The following is a 14,891-nucleotide window of genomic DNA, read 5'->3' on the forward strand; positions in this document are numbered from 1 at the left end:
CATGCTTCCTCCCCCACTATCATGACCCCAATTCTACCTTACAAATCCGGCTAGACCAGAGCATGTACATGGGTACAGATAACTGTTGAAAACCTAGGGAATTCAGGACAGATAAGCCCCTCAGGACCAATATTGAAAGTAGCAATACCAGGAGGGGAAGGGGAAGGTGGGGGAAGAAAGGAGGAACTGATCACAATGACCTACATACCCCCCTCCCAGGGGGATGGACAACAGAAAAGTGGGTGAAGGGAGACATCACAGTGTAAGACAGGGGAAAAAATCATACTAATTTATAAATTATCAAGGATTCATGAGGGAGGGAGAATGGGGAAGAGAATGGAAAAAATGAGGAGCTGATACCAAGGGCTCAAGTAGAAAGAGAATGTTTTGAGAATGATGATGGCAACAAATGTACAAATGTGCTTGACACCATGGATGGATGGATGGATGGATGGATGATGGATGGTGATAAGAGTTGTACGAGGCCCAATAAAATGATTGAAAAAGAAGAGAGTGCCACCATCAGACTCCATTATCATACCTGTTCCCAACGCCCCAATGCTGGAGTCCAGCTCACCTGGATGCATTCTGATCCGAGCCGCCTCATCTCGCGGCTGCATGATTGTTCGAATCTCCTGCTAGCACTCGTTGCTTCCACCCCAGCTCCCCGACACGCAACACTCTACTCTCCACTTGGCAGAATCCTTCCTGAAAGCATAAACCACATGCTGTCACTCTGTTGCTCAAACACTCTGGTTTCCCAAGGCCTCTCAGTGACCTCTGTGCCCTGTTCCCCCAACATCACGCCCCCCTCCCCCTGTCCACCCTCTCCATCTTGCTCCCACCCTGACCTCCTTGTGTTTCCTCCATGATCCCAGCGCTGTCCCACTCAGGACCTATGTTAGTCCGGGTAGACTAGGAAAGCAAATCCAGAGACACTCATATGTGTACAAGGGAGAACTTTATAGCAAAGAGCAAATTGTACATTAAGAAAGCATCCCAGCCCAGTACAGATCAAAACCATAAATCTGATATGACCCATATGTCAATACTAGCCCATAAATTCCTCTTTAGACTCACGCAGCCATGCAATAATGCTGAATGCAGGAAGATCACAGGCCAGTGGGTGGAAAGTCTTGTGGATTCAGTGGTGGTGGAAGCATCTCAGCACTGGCGTGGGTGTCCACATGGCTCCTCCATCTCCAGGGGTCTAGCTGCATCAGTGTAGGTCCATCTGGCTTGTCAATATCTTGGTCCATCTGGCTTGTGTGTATCTGGCCTCCGGTGAGCTATTTATCTCCTTCGCGCCTCCAAATGAGGTCATCAAGCTGCGACCTGATTGACAGGCTAGACTCCACGCCTCCGCAAGTTGACAGGAGATGATGTAACTGCCACAGGGCCTTTGCACTTACTGCTCCCACTCACTCGCAGGTCCCTCCAAGGCTCCTAGCTCTTCCTCCTCCTTCAGGTATCCGCTGAAGCCTCTTCTCTGGCCACTGTATTTAAAATAACACCACCTCCCACCTGTCTCTCCTCATCTCCATTCCCTGCTTTACTTTCTTGATAGCTCTTATCGCCATTTGACACACCCTGACTTAATTTGTTGCTATGACGATTGTTATCTGTGTCTTTTCACTAAAATATAAGTTCCCCAAGACCGGGGATTTTTGTCTCTTGGTTTATAGTTGACTCCCTAGTACCTGCACGTGGCCAGCCCTTAATAGACATTGGTTGAATGAATGATTAAATAAATGCGGGACACCTCCCTACCAAATGACTAACAGAGTAAACTCTTTCTTTCAATAAGTGTGGAGGTTGGATGGTTGGGCCGGCCAGCCTGTGGAGACTAGAGACCGCAGGTTGGATCTTTGACAGGTCTGCGTGCTGCCTGGCCTCAGCAGGACTTCCTGCGTGCCTCCCATTAAGCCCCTGCATTTCTTGATCACTATTCTAATTACCAATTGGGTGTTGAAACTATATATTGAGCAATTGAGAGCAAATAGTATCCAACTGCGCTTTCCCATAGAAGGATGAAGCAAAATCAAGCCCTCAAGCTTTCCCACAGCATCATCTTAGATGGGAAAGATACCACGTCCTAGAGCAGATCTGACCTGGGAGAATCCTGGCTTCTACCAGCCAAACCCCTGGGCATGCTAGCCCAGCCAAGCTGACACAGAAACCTGACCCGGGGGCATTCAAATCCCTCTGCTGTTTGTGTTGCAAGTTGTGGCTTTCTCACCACCAACCGCTCTTAGGACTCAGCATCTAACCTGGCAGGAAACAGATGGTGGGCTTCTCTTGTCGACCAGTCAAAGATTCCTCATAGAAATCTCCTGAGCCGGAGGTGGGGCGGGTGCTAGAGGTCAAGGCCTGCTGACGATGAGAGAGTGTGATTGGAGATGTTCTTCCATGGGTTAACCAGCAGTCCCCCGACCCACCCCCATCTGGGCCATCCAAGGAAGCTGCTACACCCGTCGTGTTTAGCACACTGGGGGAAGAGGGCCTTCAGAAGCTACACCACAAAATGGACATGGACTTTGTGTCGACTTAAACCCAAAATAAACACACGCACACACACACTCCCTAAAACATGGTGGCGAAGTGGGTTAAACATTGGGCTGCTAACTTCAAGGCCAGCGGTTCGAACCCACAAGCTGCTTTACCAGAGAAGGATGAGGCGGTCTGCTTCTACAAAGGTTCGCCGTCTCAGAGTCGGAAACCAATTTAATGGTAGTGGACTTGACTTGACACGGTTCTGTAAAACCTCCGTGACTTTTCTTTGAAATCATTCTGGATGGACCGTGTTGTAGGCACCTCTCTGGAGAGCAAGCACAAACCATCTCAGGAGTTAGATGCATTTGGTCTAGCCCTCGAAGAATTCCTAGAAACCACTTTGAAACAGGAGCATCCCACAGTCTGCGTTAGTCTGGGTAGACGAGAGAAACAAAAGGCATAGACGCTCATCTGGTATAAGAAAGAATTTTATATAAAAGCTAAGTGTACATTAAGAAAGCAGCCCAACCCAGTCTAGTCCCATAAGTCTGACATTAGCCCTTATGCCTGACACCGATCTACACAAAGCCCTCCTCAATCTCACAACACACACACACACACACACACACACAATGACACCGACTGCAGGAGGAAAGTTGAGTCAGTGAACATGTAAGCATCTCAGCACTGGCAGGGGTCTCCACACGGCTGATCCAGCACCCAGAGCTGCATCAGGGTAGGTCCATGCAGCTTCTCCTTGGGGATGTCTTGCAGGAAGTGAGCCTTGCCAGCTGAAGCAGGGAACTGGCTAAGGCAGCTGCATCAGAGAGCAAGAGACCCAAGAACTAGAAGGGCGCGGCTCACCGAGCCATTTATCTCAATTCATCCCACATGTGTTTATCAGCCAGATTGGCACCATGAATCTTAACTCTCTCACAGTCAAAACTGAAACAGCACCCAAAGAAGCAAGACCCCAAGAGAGATCATCCGCCGACACGACGGCCCAGACACTGAAAACACCCGAAGCCGCTTTGAAAGCCTCTCTGGGTAGCCTGTGTGGAGAAGTAAAAGACAAAGCACAGGGGTTGGCCCGGGGAAATGCTACACTCTACATTCTTGCCACCGTCAGTGCGAAGACAAAGAAGAACCTAGGAGTGCGGAGGGGGTCCGGGAAATGAAAACTCCCAAGGTTCTTCTACAGGAATATGTGCACGCAAGACAGCAACGTGGTGACACTTCGCACGTCACGACTGACGGACGTCACGACTGACGGACAGACATCATGACGGACGGACGAAGGCTGTGCAGGAAAACCCGCATGAGGTGCCAACACAAGTCTTTTCGATTTCAAGGAGGGAGGCATGGGTGGGGGGGGCGGGGGGGAGGCTACACCTCAAAGGCAGACAAGCTGTGAGACCAGAAAAAGCAGGCAGGCCCATCCTTCAGACACCTGGAATTCCGTCGTTTCCACAGTAACCACTGAGGACACAGAGGAGAGTAGACAGGGAAGTGGAAGGATTAGCAATATGTCCCTTGGGGAAAACAAAGGCAAGAGGGGGAAAGATGCATGGGACCGTCACTCCAAGAGGAAACATCAAGTGGGTGATAGACCAAAAGGAGCGACCCCCAAAGAACGAAAGGTGAGAGTCCTACAGAGGCGGCTCTGTGGCCACAGTAGGTAGCAAAGTCAGATCACAGAAACCACATGTCTGGCAATGAAGAAACGACCGTGGTCCCTCCTGAGTCCAGGGAATGAAGTATTGGGACTGAACAACCAACTCGTTACCCATCCCCGCCGAGAGCAACCCTTAGGGGCCATTGGACCATCTAAACTGGTCAAGTGGAGTTTATCCCCGGAGACCAGGTGGTCAAAGGAAGGCCATCCGACTGTTATCTGGATCGATACAGAGAAAGCTGCTCACAGGACTCAGCAGCCACTGGGGTTTGAAAAACAAAAAGAACGTCTTTTAAATAATCACCAGAAAAACCACCCCCTCGACCTGAGAGAGGAATCAAAAGGTGCCGGGCCTAATGCCAAAAGGGTGCAAGCTCTTCCTTAGGGATCCAGAGCCAAACAGGGAAGTTTGCCATGACCGTTTCTAGTCGAATTGTACGGGATGACCCGGCCGGCGTCGTCAGACAGTCTTGTTTTTGTGAGGACTGTGCTTGAGGTTTGCAGCTCACAAGGGACCCCAGTGAAACCCTGCCGGGTCCTGGGCATTCCTCGGGGCCATGGTGATGTTTGAGCCAAGCGTAATGTGTGCAGCCACTGTGGCCAGGAAGAAACAAGCCTGTCATTCTTCGCCCATAAGACGACTGTGTACACAGAGCTAATGTGCACCAGAATTAATAAGTGAGGTCAGTAACATTGCAGCAAATAGTCTGTGGGCAAAATTCATTTTTTATACCAGCCACAGAAATCTGGAAAATATCACCTGAAACTCACATAGTGTTTACAAGGAAACCACAGTCCCAGCCATCGAGTCGATTCTGACTGGTGGTGACTCCGTAGGACCGTGCAGAGCCAACAGACCCTGTGTGTTTCTGAGACTGATCCCCTACACCACCAGGACAACAGAAAACACAGAGAAATCAACTCAACAAAAGATGTGCAAGATCTTTGCATTGGGTTTTCTGTGGCTGCTGTAACAAATTACCCCAAAGTTGGTGGCTTAAAGCCACAGAAATTTCTCCCATGTCACTGGGAGGCCAAAAATTCCTTATCACAGAGCTAAAATCAAGGTGTGAGCAGGGTCAGCCTGTAAGGGAGAGTCCATTCCTGAGCTCATCCAGCTCTGGTGCCTGCCAGCATTCTTTGGCTTGTGGCCGTATCACTATAATCTCTGTCTTCATGGCCACATTACTCTCACCTTAGTACATCTGCCAGTATGAAATACTCTGAAAACGATGATGGCAACATAGGTACAAATGTGCTTGAGACAGTGGATGGATATATGGATTGTGATAAGAGTTGTATGAGCCCCAATAAAATGATTTTTTAAGTGATCAATGAGTATATGCAAAGATTTACAGTTCATTCATAACTCTGGCCAATGCACATTTTGAGGCCTTGGATGTTAGACTTGTGTCTGTGTATTTCCGACTTGCTGAGTCCAAAACTGGCACCAGTTTCCCTCCCGCACTCTGGTTGTTGAGATACTGAGCATATGCCACACACCACTCCTCATTCCGCTTGCCCATAAAAATAAAAATAAAATAAAGCAGGGCACTCTAGTGTAGTGTTAGCTAGCCTGCGGCAGAGGGAGTGCACACAGGCTTTATTTAAAGCCATTGTGTTGTCCTAAATATTTAGTTCGAGTTATACTTCACGTGGTGTCCTCTGATCTGCATATATTTGAAAAGTGAGATTATGTGAACGTGAAATTTCCCCCGAGTATCATTTCACCTTTATTAGGAATAGAATAGCAGATGGCTTCAATGTATTATCTTAAGAAGGCGCCAGAATGGCATAGTGGGTCGTGTGTTTGACTGCTACCTGCAAGGTCAGCTGTTCGAGCCCACTAGCCACTCTGTAGGAGAAAGATGAGACTTTCTGCTCCCATTAAGATTTATAGCCTCGGAAACTCTCAAAAGTCCCACTCGGTCCCACGGGGAGGCTATGAGTCATGACTGACTGGTAGTGAGTTTGTACAGGACATAGAGGTTTAGCTGTTCTAAAACCCAAAATGGGTCTGTCGGAATTCAAACTCCTTTATTAAAAGTAAAACGTTCCAGTCTAAGAGGGCACAACTTCTCCACCTCGACATTGAAACTCCCTTTCCCCCCTCCCCCCAGAAGTTGTATTGGCACATAATTTACATATGATACAATTCAACAGCTGTGTCCCATCAAGAAGAGCTGTGTAATCAACACCACAATCAGTTTCAGAACATTTTCTTCATTCTTGTCCTCATCATTAGTAGCTCCCCATTTCCCCCAACCTCCGCCCACCACCTGCCATAACCCCAAAGAACCATTGAACCAGCTGTGCACAGAAGGTGTGTTCTTTCTTTCTTCAATTATTAATCATATTATTTGGGGGCTCTTACAAATCTTATGACAAGCAATCATTCAATTGTATCAAACACAATTGTACATATATATGTTGCCACCAACATTTCCAGAACATTTTCTTTCTACTTGAGCCTTCTCTATTTTTCCCCTCCCTCCCACCCTTGTGAATCCTTAATTAATTATACTTTTTATTTTTATTTCGTGTCTTACACTTTCCATTGTCTCCCTTCACCCACATTTCTGTTATTCATCCCCCTGGAGGGTGGGGGCTGTATATCCAACCTTGTAATGGGTTCCCCATTTCTCCCCTCCCCTTCATGATATCAGTTCGCCTACTAATGTTCCTGAGGATTTTATCTGTCCTGAATTTCATGAGTCGAGAGCTCTTATCTGTACCCAGGTGTGTACTCTGGTCTAGCCAGATTTGTAAGGAAGAACTGGGTCATTGTAGGGGGTGGGGAATGCATAGGAATTAGAGGAATGATGTGTGTTTTGTCAGTGCTATACTGCACCCCGGTTGAATCCTCCCTTCCTTGTGACCCTTCTGTGGGGGGATGTCCAATTGTCTACAGATGGGCTTTGGGTCTACACTCCAATCCCCCTTTCACATAGATATAATTGTTTGATTTGGATCTTTTGATACCTGATCCTTTGACACCTCATGCTCACACAGGCTGGTGTGCTTCTTCCACATGGGTTTATTTGCTAGATGACTGCTTGTTTAACTCAAGCCTTTAAGACCCCAGATACTATATCTTTTAATAGCCTGGCACCATCTGCTTTCTTCACATTTGCTTATGCACCCATTTTGTCTTCAGTGATCATGTCAGGAAGATATCAAAGAATGCCAGGTTATTAGAACAAAGTGTTCCTGTGTTAAGGGAGTCCTTGAGTAGAGCCCAAAGTCCATCTGTTATCTTAATACTTAACATATAAATATATATACATTAGGCTCTATCTTTCATTATAAATTAATATATTTACATATACACATGCCTATAGCTATACCTCTATAAATAGCTTTTGCCTCCTACTTCTTTCCTCTATTTCCTTTCACTTTCTTACTGTCCCAGTATCCTGCTCACCCTCCATTCAGTTCTCAGCAATTCCTCTTGGATACATTGCACTTGATCAAACCCCACCAGGCATTATATGCCCTCCTCGGCAATTTTAGATCTGTTGTTGTTCCCTTGTCCCTGAGTTTGTTGGCTCCCCACCCCCATCCCCCACGCTTCTTCCCCACACCCTCCTCTCCTGTGTCCTCCCCACCCCCGGTACCACCCATCCTGTTGTTTTCTCCTCAGGATTGTTTGTCCCACCTACCTTACATAGACAGACATAGGATGAAAGGAGAAAACAAAACAGACACTGATTGTTCCAGGGCGGTCTGCTGACCCTTATGAGTGTTTTCCAGTCTGGTCTGATGAGGTGCCAAGCCCTGTCCCCTGAGCCAGAAGTCTAGTTTCAGGATTTCTCGGGGACTTGGTTACTTTGCTCCCCTTGCTGCCCTGTTGGACTCTCTTCGTGTTTCACCCCCGTGTGTGAGGCAGACTGGGCACACTTTCCGCAATGTGTCTCCAGTGCTGTCCCCGTAGCGCTATGGGTCAGTGGGTCTCGTGGTAGAGCCGGTCCTATGGTCCTCTCTATGCCTTGGCTGCTCCGTGCAGGGATGTCGCCCCGGGGCCTGCTGGGCCATGAAGAGGTCTTCTCTCTCTCTCTCTCTCTCTCTCTCTCTCTCTCTCTGTCTCTCTCTCTCTCTCTCTCTCTCTCTCTCCCTGTGTAGTCTGGACAGACCCACCACTCTCCCCAGGCTGTATCTTCAGTGCGGTCCTCTGTATTACGTTCTTCTGGGGAGAGGGTTCAACATAGCTCAGCTATGGCCCTGTCATCCTGTTAGTTTGCTGCTCCCAGGCTGGTATGCTGCCCTCAAGGCTTGGCGCTCCGGGATGGGGCTCTGGTCCCTCTCTCCCTTTCCTGTAGAGACATAGATAATACCTTCCCTGTGGGTATATTAGTGCCTTGTTCCCCCATCACCTTTGGTTTTTGTTTTTGTTTTCTCTCTCTTTTCCCCCCTTTTGTAATTGGCTGCCATACTGTGCACACAAAATTTTATAAGAAAATTTTTTCTGATAAAGAAGCTTGGAGTCAACCTCACCTCTGAAACATTTAACATGAATTATGCACTGACTTCTATGTATTAAAGTGCTACTCTAAAATGTTTGCTGCATAATTTGAAGAAAAGTTTAGATCTTCAAAATCTGTATGCCAATGGCTAATGGCATCTTACATGGTGACGCTGTAAATGGCCCTCACACCCGCCCTCTATGTGCCTTTTCACGTTCATTTTCCTTTTCCCCTCTTCTCACTCTGTGTCCTGGCTTTGCAGTATCCAACTTGTCTCTGTCTTTTATTGCCCAGCCTCCCAGACCAAAAAGAAAATCCTGCTGCCATCTTGGGTCTAACGTATAGGGATCCTACAGGACAGAGAAGAACTACCCTAAATAGTTTACAGACTGCAGAGCCACGGGTGGTTCGAACCACTGACCCAGTGATTGGCAACTCAGTGAGTAAACAACCAGTCACCTTGGCTCCATTGACAGCTTCCTTTGGATGCCTCTTAATCCCTAATTCTTTTTCAAATATGTCTTATCTTTTTTGTCTTATCCTGCAATTTGTGGGTCTGGATTCTTCATATTTAAAACTGGGCTGATAAGGAAGAAATTAGCATGACTTCAAAGCTGACAATCTAGGGGGTTTCCCTATCTAAGAAACCAGCACAGATGCAGTCTACCCAATGCAGCTTTCAGAATCAGCACCCAACATAACCCCAGGAACAAGCCTAAACACCAAGACACCAAGAAAACCATGTTTTGTTGTTCTTGGGCTGTGTAATCCAAGGGAGACAAGTTGAAGGTCGAAGGAGAGCTAAAGGCCTAAGCACCATTTGGCAAAAGGGTAAAGCTTCACAATGCCCAGTAGTGCAGACACTGGCAGCAGAAACTCTCCCACACTGCTTTAAAAAAAAAAACTGTAAAATTAAAATTAGTACAACCACTTGGGAAAGAGTTTGGCAATATTCAGCAAAGTAGAAAATGTGCTAGCATATGACCCATCAATTCTACTTTTAAATATACACCCGAGGGACATTCTCACACATTGTCACCAAGAGACCTACACTGAGTATATCAAAGGCAACACTGGTATGTGGGCCAGATAAGAGACACAAACCCGTGAATATCAGGAGTCGAATGAAAGGAGTCCCAAGTTCTCCTACATTTAACATCAACACACTTTGAACAAAACTCAAGGCTTTGAACCGTGATCAACTGCACACCAGTTCTGAAGGGGAGTGACAAATGGGAAGCATGAACCTGCAGGTGTTGGAATTAGAATGGGGTTTAAAGCAGTTGCTACAACTATGTGGGAAACAGAAAGATTTCTCCCAATTCGTCTCTCCCAAATATATGTTAGACTTAGGACACTGCTTGCAGCTAGTGGTAAATGATTGTCATGTTACATCCCTGAAGGCAGTCAGTTGTCAGACTACTGTCTGGTCCCACCACAGGTAGACCCAGCTCCCTGCTGTTAAGGACAAGGGGTTACTTCTTCCTAAAAGCTTGCAACCATTAGTTTGGTCCCTGTAGGTGAGGTTTATACCCTACTGCTAATGGTTTCTATGGAGATCCAGAGAATAGGTCAAACGAGCTCAGTGACATCCAAAGTTAGGCTGCCATCTTGAATCTAGGATCCGCCCTTCTTGTCACATGTGTGCCCCAATCCCTCCTCTTCCTATTGTCCCCCTCTTATTGCTGTATCACCTATAGCGCAGCCCCTTCCTGTGATGTATGTCTTTACCTGTAATTAGGGGGCTTGCATGCCCCCTCTCCCAAAGGTATATAAGCCTGGGTTAGCAATAAAGAGCTCTCTCGGGCTCCCCTCTGGCCTCTCATCGGTTCCCCTTCTCCTCTCCGGTCTTCTCTTCCCAGTTCCCTTTCCCCTTGTACTCCTTCCCCTCCCGCTCTCTCCTGCCCTCCAGTCTGCCATCTCCATGTGGACCACCAAGCTGGGCTGAGGTGAACATGCTACCATGAAATGTGTCTGACTCCATTATTTCAATCTCTCGTCTATTCCTCAAGCTCTCTCGGACTTTACTATAATCTTTATATATATTAACTGTACAATTGTTCCTACCGAATCCGTGATGATGTGTTAGGGCTGGTACCCTAACACAACTATGCTCAATGAAACAAAGAAATCTATTCACAATGAAAGAAAGCATTTTTTTAATCTAAGGAAAACATACACTATAACAAAATAATCAAATGAAAATTCTACAACGAAAATATGCAAGGAGGCTTCAAAAAAAACCGTGTGGGGAAACTCCATTCTTTTAACTCCATTTTCCCATGAATTTTTGAAGGCCCCTCATAAAGTATCTGAAATTTATGTTTTGTTGGGTGTGTTTAACAGCAAAATAAAGATGGTAGAAAAATAGTAAACTTGAAGATAAATCAATAAATTTTTAATATGGAAAATAGAGAAAATATTTTAAGAGCAAGATATCAGTGGACGAGAACTGACACTTAAATAATTCCACACATTTATGATCAATCAATTCTTAACACAGATGCCAAGGCCCTTCGAGTGATAAAAATGTCTTTTCTTTTAGTCATGGATTATTTTTCACTCCTCAAACCAAAAAAAAAAAAAAAAAGTACTACCATTTTCAGACAGTAAAGGCTCATTTGGATTTTGCCTCATTTATGATTCTCTTTGCTCATCATTCCCCACCCCCCACGCCCCGCCTCCTTTTTCATTGTCAATTAGGGAAGGTTTTCAGAGCACCTCATCAGTTCGACATTCAACAATTCAGTCATCATTTGTTTCAATTCACCCGTGACCATCCCCTTAACAGGGCATCATTTATCTCAGTTTCTCCCTGTGTTTCCCATTTCATCATTCTTTCTTTTTTTCCCCTCAAGCCTTTTTTCTAGGATCACTTTCCACCATTTAAAAATTTATCTTTCGAAGATCCTTTATGAATCCAACTTGTTGGGGTAGGGAGAAAAGAAGTAAATCCAAGTTGTTCATCAGATGGTCTATTATTTCCATCATTCTTGAGTAGCAGTTTCACAAGTTATTTTCTCAGTACAAGGAAATGCTTCCACTGCCTTCTGGAGTCTGTTGTTGCAATTGGGAAATCAACTGTCAAATTGTTGATTCTTGGAAGATGGGTCTTCTCTCTCTGGCTGCTTTTAAGATTTTTGTTTATTTGTTTTTAATGTTCTGCAGTTTCAAAACAATATAAATGAAATTTCTCTCAATCTGCTTGGAATGAATTAAATCTCACTGCCATCAGATTGAGTCCAATTCCTAGGAACCCTGTGTAAAGTTCTCAAGACTAAATTTTTATGGAAGCCTCTTCTTTCTTGCATGGAGCAATCGTGGGTTAAGACCACTGACCTTACAGACAGACCTGGAACTATGTATAGGCTTCCCCCCTGCCCCAGGTCTATCTATGTGATAGGCAGGATAAACAATCTTGAGAAAACAAGGAGACAGATGGTTTCAGGGGGGCATGAGAGGTGAGGGAAAGGAAGGGAGAGCCAACAAACCCAGGGACAAGGGAACAACAAGTGATCTAATATCTATAGGTGGTGAGGAGGGCATAGAATGTTGGGTGGGATTTGATCAAATGCAATGTAGCTGAGAGGAATTACTGAAAGCCTAATGTGTTAGTCTGAGTTGACTAGAGAAACAAATTCAGAGACACTCATAAATTGATACTAGTCCATAAATTCCAGAAGTCTGATATTAGCCCATATGTCTGATACCAATCTATAAATTCCTCTTTAGACTCACACAACACATGCAATGATGCCAAATGCAGGAAGATCATAGCCCAGTGGGTGAATAGTCTTGTGGATCCAGTGGCAGTGGAAGCATCTCAGCGCTGGCAGGAATCTCCTTCAGCTCCAGTGCTCTAGCATAGCTCATGAGTCTTGTCTGCAGGCATGTCTCACAGGGTGTGAGTCTGTGTCCTCCTCCAAGGAGCTATTTATCTCCTTAGTGCCTCCAAATGGGGTCATCATGCTGCAACCTGATTGACAGGCTAATCTCCACCCTATTCACTCATAAGTCTCAAATTGACAACAGATTATGTAACTACCACATCAAATGAAGGCCAAACATGATAGTGGAACAAGAGGAAAGTAAAAAATAAATAAAGCAAAAGAAGTAGGAGGCTGTGTCACTCTGGGTAAACTAGGGAAACAAATCCACAGAAATTCATACATATAAGAGTTTTATATAAAGGGTAAGTGTACATTAAGAAACCATTCCAACCCAGTGTGTCCAAGCCCATAGGTCCAAATTAGCCCATATATCCTACACCAATTCACAAAATCCTTCTCCATCTCACGAAACACGCATAATGACACCGAATGCAGGGGGAAAGCCAAATCAGTGAGTGTGTAAGCATCTCAGCGCTGGCAGGGGTCTCCACACAGCTGCTCCAGCACCCAGGGCAGCATCGGGTTAGGATGTCTTGCAGGAAGCGAGCCTTGACAGATGAAGCAGGGAACTGACTAAGGCAGCCGCACCCTGGTCCGACCATCACAAAGCAAAAGACCTGAGAACTAGAAAGGCGAGGCTCATCGAGCCATTTATCCCTCTGTCCTTCAGTTAATTCCATGTGTTTACTGGCCAGGTTGGCACAATAAACCTTAACTATCTCAGAGGCAAAGGAAATTTATACAGGTATTCAATACAGGGACATACATAGGTACATATGTTAATATATAAAAATAGGGACATAGATCGATGTACATATGTGTTAAGTATTAAGGTGGCAGAGAGACATTAGGCCTCTACTCAAGTACTCCCGCAACACAAGAAAACTTTGTTCTAATAACGTAGCATTCTGTGGTGTGCACCTTCCTGACACGATTGCTGAAGACAAAAGGGATGCACATAAGCAAATATGGCGAAGAAAGCTGATGGTGCCTGCTATTAAAATATATAGCATTTGGGGCCTTAAAGGCTTGCAAATAAACAAGCAGCCATCTAGGTAAGAAGCAACAAAGCCCACGTGGAAGAAACACACCAGTCTGTGTGATCATGAGGCGTTGATGGAATCAGGAATAAAAAGATCCAAAACAATCATATCAATGCGATGTGAATGACAGGGGTCAGAAATGGAGACCCAAAGCCCATCTGTAGGCAATTGGACATTCCTTCACGGAAGGGTCACAAGGAATGGAAAAGCCAGCCAGGGTGCAGGATAGCACTGACAAAACACACATCCCTCTAGTACTTTAACGTTTCCTCCCCCACCACCCATCGCAGAATCATGACCCCAGTTCTACCTTACAAATCTGACTAGACCAGAGCATGTACACTGGTGCAGAGAAGAGCTCTCGACACACGGAATCCAGGGCAGATAAACCCCTCAGGAACAATAATGGGAGCAGCAACACCATGAGGGTAGGAGGAAGGTGGGGGGAGAAAGTGGGAACCGGATTGCAATGATCGACGTATAACCCGCCCCCCCACCCAAAGTGACGAACAACAGAAACATGGAGAGAGACAGCAGACAGTGCAAGATATGAAAATAATAATAACATAATTTATGAAGGGTTCATGAAGTTTGGAGGGTGGAGGAGGAAGGAAAAAAATGAGGAACTAATACCAAGGGCTCAAATAGCAAGAAAATGTTTTGAAAAGGATGATGGCAAATATGCACAAATGTGTTTGACAGAATGGGTGTATGGATTGTGATAAGACCTGTAAGAGCCCCCAATAAAATGATGTTTTCAGAAGACCACTGACTTTGTAGTTCGCAGTCCACTGCCCACCCCTCAGTGCCAGCAGGGCTCCTGTGGAACTTACGAGGCACGCTCAATTCTAGCCTTGACTGTAGTCCAGCCTGGACATGTCTCTGAAGAGTCAGGAGCCTTAACATTTGTCTTTAATTTCTGTCAGTTTAGCGATCCTGCATTCTGGGATACTGGTTCATACACACATTTCACTTCACTCAGTTCTCTTCAACGGGACCTAAATTGTGTGTCCACCTTGGCTATATTTCATTTTGTTATTTCTGCAATCTACCTTATTTTAAATTTTATCTTATTCCCTGAGCATCATTCCATTTCTACTGATAGTTCTAATTTCTACTATTACTCCCAAATTTCCGTAGTTTTTGCACTTTGATTCTCTAATTTGTCTTTTCTCGTTCGTGGTGGAAATTTTCTTTGTGGTTTGGATGTAAATCTTCAGTGTTTTGGAATACTTGAGGGAACTCTTATAGGCTGGTTTTAAAGTCCATCTCCCCAAAAAGGATCTGGACTTGCTTCTGCCTGGCGTCTAGAGGCATTGTCAACTCC

This window comes from Tenrec ecaudatus, chromosome 17, assembly GCF_050624435.1.
Source record: "Tenrec ecaudatus isolate mTenEca1 chromosome 17, mTenEca1.hap1, whole genome shotgun sequence".
In the NCBI taxonomy this organism is placed as follows: Eukaryota; Metazoa; Chordata; class Mammalia; order Afrosoricida; family Tenrecidae; genus Tenrec; species Tenrec ecaudatus.